The 10,240-nt window shown below is 52.8% G+C and overlaps 1 non-coding gene across 1 annotated transcript; it reads right to left on the reverse strand.

The window, feature by feature from the left end:
* Positions 1–2,350: 2,350 nt before the first annotated feature.
* LOC121855662 lies at positions 2,351–2,515 on the reverse strand. The gene has a single exon (XR_006086825.1). It is a non-coding gene; the product is annotated as a 5.8S ribosomal RNA (ribosomal RNA).
* Positions 2,516–10,240: the final 7,725 nt, after the last annotated feature.

Below are 10,240 nucleotides of genomic sequence, written 5' to 3' on the forward strand. Positions count from 1 at the left end.
GCCTGCCCCGGTGCGCCTCCGCCGTTTACCGACAACCCGCTACCGGGGACGGACAGCCTGCAGCGTCTTGGCAAATCCCGGGCCTGCGCCTCTCCCCCCCCCTCCCACGAGGGGAAATTAAACTTCGACCATCGCTCTGTCGACCTCCACCACGCGCCATGTCCAGAGACGGGGGAAAGGGTCTCACCCCACTTGTCACAGCGCGGGGGAGGCCGGAGGCAGCCGGTCAGGGATCGGCCCAAGACGCACAGGAGAGCCGTAAGAGCTGCCCCAAGCGCCCGTCACTTTAATTTTGCCTTTGGGTTTAGTGAGCCCATTGACTCGCACACATGTTAGACTCCTTGATCCGTGTTTGAAGACGGGTCGGGTGGATCACCGACCTTTTGCACACCGCGAGAGCCAACCACCGCCGAAGCGGCGGCAAGCTCTTCTCGACGACCGTCGCAGGGCAGCCAGGACACCGGTGGTTCCCCCCGTCGCGCGGGTCTCCCCCCCAGACGAGCTGAGAGAGAGTCGGCGGCGAGGTACCAGTCCGACCGGGCCTTCGACGTCCCCGGCAACGGGTCGCGGTGACCTACTACGAGGCGAAATACGCCCGCCGACGCCAGCGTGGGTGGGGGCGCGCCCAAACATTTTTGGGTCGCTCAATTACAACACCCCACCCAGCCGACAGCCGACGAGCTGAATCCCCTCAGTTCGACCTTCGAGTTTCCACCCGTTTGGCTCTTAACGGTTTCACGTACTCTTGAACTCTCTCTTCAAAGTTCTTTTCAACTTTCCCTCACGGTACTTGTTCGCTATCGGTCTCGTGGTCATATTTAGCCTTAGATGGAGTTTACCACCTGCTTTGGGCTGCACTTTCAAGCAACCCGACTCTACAGAGAGGCCCTTTCCGACCGTCCCATCTGTACCCTCACGGGCGCCGCCATACGGGCCTGTCACCCTCCATGGGCAGTGGCCGCTTTCAAGCTTGACTTAGACGGTATGGGACGGCGTGCTGGACCCTCTGAAACGCAACACCCCTCGTGCCCGAAGACATCGAGGTTATGCGCTGGGCTTTTCCCGGTTCAGTCGCCCTTACTAAGGGAATCCCTGTTGGTTTCTTTTCCTCCGCTTATTAATATGCTTAAATTTGGCGGGTAGCTCTCTCCTACTACGAGGTCGATCGTGGTCTCATCATCCTTAGGGGGAACAAGTTCCCCAACCACGAAGCGGAAGACGCTCTGCCACCGACTTTCTTCACTACCGACATTACCAGGCAGGAAGGTTTGAGGGGCTTGTCGCGGGGGTACCAGCGGCCATGGCGCCGGCACTCCCACCCCTGACTCCGTTCCTTCTCATTGAGTGGTAAATAGCCAATAGGAAAAGTGTTCCAGCAGAACATCTCTCGCAGAGTCATATACACACACAGTTTTAATGCATATACGCTCGTGTTCCGCCCTTACTCGGCCGCACCTTTGCCGCTTAAACTTTGACCTCTTTCCCCGTTCCCGCATGCCACAGCAGTGGCACTTGTTTATCCGGAGAAAGAGAGCGAGAGTCGCAGTATTAATTGGCGTGAGCGGCCTTTCCGGCTGCAGAACTAGTGCTCTATCCCGGCGAGCGCCGTTATGAGGCGCAACACCGTCTTTAACGCGTTTAGAGAGAACTCCCCCTGCCTCCCTCCCAGTCATGAGATAGACGTGGACTCGTGGCGAACTCTCAAAGAGAACGCCCACACCGCGTCTGACCGTGGGAGAGGGTGGAGGAGCGCGTGAGGAAGAGCACGGCGTCACCCAAACATTCTCGTCCCGACGAGAGCAATTGTCATCTCTCTGCCTGCGCCACTACATGGTAGACTGCGGGCCCAGGCGCACTCATCAATTTAGGTTCCACTGCAATGCATGCCAAGCACTCTTTTCGAGGTGATAGACGAAATTCCGGCGGGGCTTACTTAAAAGATATCCGACCCGGTTTCGTTTCCTCTTCGTGGGATGGAGTGCTTCTTCTCCGAGAGAGAAGGAGGAGGACGTGTGCCTCTTAGAACATGTGCAGCATCAGCCATAAGCAGCCGACGGCCATTCGTGTCTCTGTGGACAGCAGGCAAAAGAGCGCCTCCAGTTATTTGCGAGGGCGACATCTGTCGTCGGGACGGGACACACACACATGTGTGTGTGCCCGGCTCTGTTGTGGTTGAATGTGGGTGCGCCAAGTCCATGGACTTGCTAGTGATAGGCTTGTTTTTAAGGACACGCCTCGCGCAAGGCGCGGGCGATTAAACCCCAAGGCGGAAGCTCGGTTCGGGTTACCCTCGTGTCGGGGAGACAGTCAGCAGGCACTGATCTCGCAGCACCCGATGGATGTATATTTCCGACCCTCGTAGAGGAGTGGCGGCGACAAGCTCATATGGCTGCCGCCGCCGCAATATGCGTTCAACTTGTCGATGTATCTGGTATTCTTGCGATTCACATACCGACACGCAGGTTTGCTGCGGTCTTCATCGACCCACGAGCCGAGTGATCCCCCGTTAAGAGTTGTGTATTTGCCATTTGGTCTTTTTGCGACTAACCATCACAGGTCGAGTCTCAATGAAAGGGTTTGACAGACATAGCCCAAGTTTGTGGTTTGGGTTTGGCCGGACGGCTTGTTGTTGTTTTTTGACACTTGAATTTCACTCTTTTTGGGTCAAGAGGCTTATTCGCCGGTAGTAAGGAACGGACGGGCAGCCGTCCAAAGCCCCGTCCGTCCTCCTCCTCCGGTCTTCGCGCTCTCGCCCGAGTGTGGTCCACCTACAGCGTGGTGGTACCTATTTTTGGTGCGGGGGCCGGGATTGTCCTCTTTCGCTGCTGGAGTTGCCAGAGCAGAGCCCGAGACCGCCCAAATCAGGAGAGTAGTAGTAGTAGTTTTAAGAGCGCCCCGTTCTCTTTCTCTCTGTTAATGATCCTTCCGCAGGTTCACCTACGGAAACCTTGTTACGACTTTTACTTCCTCTAAATGATCAAGTTTGGACATCTTTCCGTCAGCTCGAGGCGACGACCCCAGAAAACCCTCGCGGGCAACAGGGCCGACAATCCAAGAGCACCAGTCCGAAGGCCTCACTAAATCATTCAATCGGTAGTAGCGACGGGCGGTGTGTACAAAGGGCAGGGACGTAGTCAGCGCAAGCTGATGACTTGCACTTACTGGGAATTCCTCGTTCATGGGAAACAATTGCAAGCCCCAATCCCTATCAAGAAAGGCTTTGAACAGGTTACCGCGCTCCTCTCGGAGGAAAACTCGTTGATCCCTTCAGTGTGCTTAGCGTGCGACAGAACATCTAAGGCATCACAGACCTGTTATTGCTCAATCTCGTGCGGCTAAATTGCCGCTTATCCTATCTAGAAAGAAGTTGCGAACTGGACACCATTTTCTGGAGATCCGTCGACTACTTAGTAGGCCAGAGTCTCGTTCGTTATCGGAATTAACCAGACAAATCGCTCCACCAACTAAGAACGGGCATGCACCACCACCCACCGAATCGAGAAAGAGCTCTCAATCTGTCAATCCTTCCGGTGTCTGGGCCTGGTGAGGTTTCCCGTGTTGAGTCAAATTAAGCCGCAGGCTCCACTCCTGGTGGTGCCCTTCCGTCAATTCCTTTAAGTTTCAACTTTGCAACCATACTTCCCCCGGAACCCAAAGACTTTGGTTTCCCGGAAGCTGCCCGCCGGGTCATGGGAATAACGCCGGCGGATCGCTAGTTGGCATCGTTTATGGTTAGAACTAGGGCGGTATCTGATCGCCTTCAGACCTCTAACTTTCGTTCTTGATTAATGAAAACATCAGCGGCAAATGCTTTAGCAGTAGTTCGTCTTGCGGCGGTCCAGGGTATTCACCTCTATGGCGTCATGCTGAATGCCCCGCCTGTTCGATTAGTCGTACCTCTGGTTCCGAAAACCAACAAATAGAACCGAGGTCCTATTCCACGTATTCATGCATCACCATTCCCGAATACGTCCGATAGCCTGCTCTGAGCACTCTGGTACCAAAGTAAACTCTCCGACCACTCGGGACACTCGACAAGAGCATCGTGCGAGAACGTGAGGCCCGCTGTTCGGAGCGTGACAGTAAACACCGGGTGGTGCACCGTCAGTCCGGAACTGAGATTCAACTACGAGCTTTTTAACCGCAACAACTTTAATATACGCTATTGAAGCTGGAATTACCGCGGCTGCTGGCACCAGACTTGCCCTCCAATGGATACTCGTTAAAGGATTTAAAGTGTACTCATTCCGATTGCGAGGCCTCGGATGAGACTCACATCGTTATTTTTCGTCACTACCCCGCCCGTGCCGGGAGTGGGTAATTTGCGTGCCTGCTGCCTTCCTTAGATGTGGTAGCCGTTTCTCAGGCTCCCTCTCCGGAATCGAACCCTGATTCCCCGTTACCCGTTATAGCCATTGTAGGCGCATAACCTGCAATCGAAAGCTGATAAGGCAGACACTTGAAAGAAGCGGCGCCAGTGCGGAGACCGTGCGCTCAGCCCGAAGTTATTCAGATTCACCACAGGTGGGTTACGGACCGGGGCCCGACCAGTTTTGAACTAATAAAAGCGCTCTTCCCTTGCGGTCAGAGACCAATTGCATGTATTAGCTCTAGAATTGCCACAGTTATCCAAGTAAGTGGGTTTACAGATCCAATGAAACATAGCTGATTTAATGAGCCATTCGCGTTTTCGCCTTAAATCGGCTTGTACTTACACATGCATGGCTTAATCTTTGAGACAAGCATATGACTACTGGCAGGATCAACCAGGTAGCTGCTGCTGCTGTTGGCGGCGCCTATCACGGCGGCCAAAATAGTGAGAGAGATTGAGAGAGAGGCAGAAGACATTGGGCGAGGGACCGCACGTTGGCCTTAGAGAAATAGCAAACCAGATGATCAGATCTAACTGCACCTTCTCTTGCTATCCTCGGCGCCGGCAGCGCCACCGTGTGTGCCAATCTCCTCCCTTATCCGCTCCTCTTTGCCCCAGCTCCAGCGAGGCAGCCGACATTGGGCGAGGGACCGCACGTTGGCGAATCTCCTCCCTTATCCGCTCCTCTTCTCTTTGCCCCAGCGAGGCAGAAGACATTGGGCGAGGGACCGCACGTTGGCCTTAGAGAAATAGCAAACCAGATGATCAGATCAAACTGCACCTTCTCTCGCTATCCTCGGCGCCGGCAGCGCCACCGTGTGTGCCAATCTCCTCCCTTATCCTCTCCTCTTCTCTTTGCCCCAGCGAGGCAGCCGACATTGGGCGAGGGACCGCACGTTGGCCTTAGAGAAATAGCAAACCAGATGATCAGATCAAACTGCACCTTCTCTCGCTATCCTCGGCGCCGGCAGCGCCACCGTGTGTGCCAATCTCCTCCCTTATCCGCTCCTCTCCTCTTTACCCAGCTCCAGCGAGGCAGCCGACATTGGGCGAGGGACCGCACGTTGGCCAATCTCCTCCCTTATCCGCTCCTCTTCTCTTCTCTTTGCCCCAGCGAGGCATAAGACATTGGCCCCATCTCCTCCTCTCTCTCTTTCTCTTACTGTTTGTGGGGACGTGGGCTCATGAGCGCCATCGTCGCCCAATATTGGTTAGGTTGTGTATTTCACGGGTGGGAACCGCCATCATCGTTGTTAGGTGATGGGGTAACCCAACGTGTGCTTTGACGAGTTTTGGCTGCTAAACTCTCTTTTTAGTATACTCGGCTCCCAGACTGCGCCCTGGTCGTGTTGAACCATGAGCGTTGTCTATGCACATTTAGGGTAGCCGTTTGCGCGTGGAATAGTGCAATGAATCTCGGTCAAGAGACGGTTGGGCGCTGCATTGAAGCCCGGCACAGACGCGAAGACGGGGTGATCAGCCAACGCAAGTCCGCTAAGTTGGGCAGACAGCAAGGCGAAGGGGAGCCCCGTTCCGGACTGAAAGGCCGCAGCATATGCTGTGACGGAAACTAGTAGGGTGGCGACGTGTGTGCCGAGAGAGAGACGGAGTAAATAATGGCCAAACGGAAGAGAGACCTGGCAAGTGTAATTGATAGATCGCGAGCCTACGCCCCATAAGCCCGCTCCGCTGCCATTCCTCTGATCCAATGAGACTAAAATCTCTCTCCTTCTGCTCCAGCCATTGCAGGGCAGGGAAGCGACGGCAATTTTGGTTGTTGTTTTTGAAGGCCGCGCTTTGCTTCCCAGAGGCGCCGAAGCGCTCCGCTGGGGGGCGGAAAATATTTTACATCGAATATGTGTGTGAAGGCGCCCTCTCCCCTTAATATAGTGAAATAGTGCAATCCAGCATACAAGGTCGGACGATAGGACATTCACCGTACCGCACCTCGAGAGTGGATGTTGTTTGTTGGGTAAGGTTAAAACCGGACTGTTTGCAGACAGCCGAATAACCCGGTTCCGGACTAATTGGTGGATGCAACATCATGATGCTGCTGCTGCTGCTGTCGCGGAAACCGCAGTGGCGACGTGTGCGCCGAGAGAGAGTAATAATGTTCAATAGGGAGAGCGACCTGGCTAGTGTAATTGATAGATCTCGAGCCTACTCGCCATTAGCCCGCTCCACTGCCATTCCTCTGACCCAATGAGACTATTCTCTCTCTCGCTCTCCTTCTGCTCCAGCCATTGCAGGGCAGGGAGAGGAAATCGACGGCAATTTTGGTTGTTGTTTTTGAATGCCGCGTTTTGCTTCGCAGAGGCGCCGAAGCGCTCCGCTGGGGGGCGGAAGATATTTCACATCGAATATGTGTGAAGGCACCCTCTCCCCTTAATATAGTGAAATAGTGCAATCCAGCATACAAGAGCGGACGATAGGACAGTCACCGTACCGCACCTCGAGAGTGGAAGTTGTTTGATCGTTTGTTTGAGGCAAGGTTAAAACCCGACTGTTCGCGAACAGCCGAAATAACCCGGTTCCGGACTTACAATAGACGCAACATCGCCCAGTGCTGCTGTAATGGCGGAAACAAGTAATTGTGGCGGCGTCTGGCGAGAGAGTAATAATGTTCAATTGGAGACAGACCTGGCTAGTAAATTCATAGATCGCTCCTGTTCCTCTGACCCCATGAGACTATTTTCTCTCTCTCTCTCTCTTCTTCTGCTGCTGCTGCTGCTGCTCCAGCCATTGCAGGGAGCAGGGAAGGCAGCGAGCAACTTTGGTTGTTGTTTTTGAATGCCAGCGCTTTAGCCGCCAGAAGCGCCCGAAGCGGCACCTCCGCTGGGGGGCGGAAGATATTCACACCGAATAGGTGTGTGAAGGCACCCTCTCCCTTAATATGGTGGAAATAAGGTGCAATCCAGCATACAAGAAGCGGACGATAGGACAGTCACCGTGCCGCACCTCGAGTGGAAGTTGTTTGATCGTTTTGTTAGGCAGGTTAAAACCCGACTGTTCGTACGAACAGCCGAATAACCAGTTCCGGACTTACAGACGCAACATCATGATGCTGCTGCTGTCGCGGAAACCGTGGTGGCGACGTGTGCCGCCGAGGGTAATAATGTTCAATTGGGAGACAGACTGGCTAGTGAAATTCATAGATCGCTCACTGCTTATTCCTCCTGACCCATGGGATTATTTACTATCTCTCTCTTCTTCTGCTACTGCTGCTCCGGCATTGCAGGGCAGGGAAGGGAAAGCGGCGGCAACTTTGGTTGTTGTTTTGAATGCCAGCGCTTTGCTTCGCCAGAGAGCGCGGCGCTCGCTGAAGTGGTATTCCACACCGAATAATAGGTGTGTGACACCCTCTCCTTAATATGATTCAAAATAGTGCAATCCAGCATACAAGAGCGGACGTAGGACGGTCACCGTGCCGCACCTCGAGAGTGGAAGTTGTTTGATCGTTTGTTAGGCAAGGTTAAAAGCCGACTGTTCGCGAACAGCCGAATAACCCGGTTCCGGACTTACAATAGACGCAACATCATGATGCTGCTGCTGTCGCGGAAACCGTGGTGGCGACGTGTGCGCCGAGAGAGTAATAATGTTCAATTGGGAGACAGACCTGGCTAGTGAAATTCATAGATCGCGCTCACTGCCATTCCTCTGACCCCATGAGACTATTTTCTCTCTCTCTTCTTCTGCTGCTGCTGCTGCTCCAGCCATTGCAGGGCAGGGAAGGGAAAGCGACGGCAATTTTGGTTGTTGTTTTTGAATGCCGCGCTTTGCTTCGCAGAGGCGCCGAAGCGCTCCGCTGGGGGGCGGAAGATATTTCACACCGAATATGTGTGCGAAGGCACCCTCTCCCCTTAATATAGTGAAATAGTGCAATCGAACATATACGGGCGGACGTTTTCATCACCGTCTCCCACTCGGTGTGTGTGCAGATTCTCGGATCATTTTGTAAAGTATGCTCGACCCCCGATTGGCTTTGACGGTCTCCCATTCGGGTGTGCAAGTTTCTGTAGTATGCTATCAAATCGACCCCCGATTGACTTTGACGGTCTCCCATTCGGGTGTGCAAGTTTCTGTAGTATGCTATCAAATCGACCCCCGATTGACTTTGACGGTCTCCCATTCGGGTGTGCAAGTTTCTGTAGTATGCTATTAAATCGACCCCCGATTGACTTTGAAGGTCTCCCATTCGGGTGTGCAAGTTTCTGTAGTATGCTATTAAATCGACCCCCGATTGACTTTCACTGTCTCCCATTCGGGTGTGCAAGTTTCTGTAGTATGCTATTAAATCGACCCCCGATTGACTTTCACTGTCTCCCATTCGGGTGTGCAAGTTTCTGTAGTATGCTATCAAATCGACCCCCGATTGACTTTGACGGTCTCCCATTCGGGTGTGCAAGTTTCTGTAGTATGCTATCAAATCGACCCCCGATTGACTTTGACGGTCTCCCATTCGGGTGTGCAAGTTTCTGTAGTATGCTATTAAATCGACCCCCGATTGACTTTGACTGTCTCCCATTCGGGTGTGCAAGTTCTCTGTAGTATGCTATCAAATCGACCCCCGATTGACTTTGACGGTCTCCCATTCGGGTGTGCAAGTTCTCTGTAGTATGCTATCAAATCGACCCCCGATTCACTTTGACGGTCTCCCATGCGGGTGTGGAACTTCTCTGGTATGTTGTATAATATGACCGAGGTGGCCCTACCCCTTACTATAGTGAAGTAGTGCCATCCAGTGTACAAGGGCGGACGCTTTCATCACCGTCTCCCACTCGGTGTGTGCACATTCTCGGATCATTTTGTATAGTATGCTATTAAATCGACCCTCGATTGACTCTGACGGTCTCCCATTCGGGTGTGTAAGTTCACTGTAGTATACTATTAAATCGACCCCCGATTGACTTTGACGGTCTCCCATGCGGGTGTGGAACTTCTCTGTTATGTTGTACAATATGACCGAGGTGCCTCTACCCCTTACTATAGTGAAATAGTGCCATCCAGCGTACAAGGGCGGACGTTTTCATCACCGTCTCCCACTCGGTGTGTGCAGATTTTCGGATCATTTTGTAAAGTATGCTCGACCCCCGATTGACTTTGACGGTCTCCCATTCGGGTGTGCAAGTTTCTGTAGTATGCTATTAAATCGACCCCCGATTGACTTTGACTGTCTCCCATTCGGGTGTGCAAGTTTCTGTAGTATGCTATCAAATCGACCCCCGATTGACTTTGACGGTCTCCCATTCGGGTGTGCAAGTTTCTGTAGTATGCTATTAAATCGACCCCCGATTGACTTTGACGGTCTCCCATTCGGGTGTGCAAGTTTCTGTAGTATGCTATTAAATCGACCCCGATTGACTTTGACTGTCTCCCATTCGGGTGTGCAAGTTCTCTGTAGTATGCTATCAAATCGACCCCGATTGACTTTGACGGTCTCCCATTCGGTGCAAGTTCTCTGTAGTATGCTATCAAATCGACCCCGATTCACTTTGACGGTCTCCCATGCGGGTGTGGAACTTCTCTGGTATGTTGTATAATATGACCGAGGTGCCCTACCCTTACTATAGTGAAATAGTGCCATCCAGTGTACAAGGGCGGACGCTTTCATCACCGTCTCCCACTCGGTGTGTGCACATTCTCGGATCATTTTGTATAGTATGCTATTAAATCGACCTCGATTGACTTGACGGTCTCCCATTCGGGTGTGCAAGTTTCTGTAGTATATTAAACGACCCGATTGACTTTGACTGGCTCTTCCCTGCTATTTTGAGAAAAGTATGCTATCAAATCGACCCCCGATTGACTTTGACTGTCTCCCATTCGGGTGTGCAAGTTTCTGTAGTATTCTATCAAATCGACCCCGAT

Source organism: Homarus americanus, unplaced genomic scaffold (assembly GCF_018991925.1).
Source record: "Homarus americanus isolate GMGI-L3 unplaced genomic scaffold, GMGI_Hamer_2.0 scaffold11001, whole genome shotgun sequence".
NCBI classification, from domain to species: Eukaryota; Metazoa; Arthropoda; class Malacostraca; order Decapoda; family Nephropidae; genus Homarus; species Homarus americanus.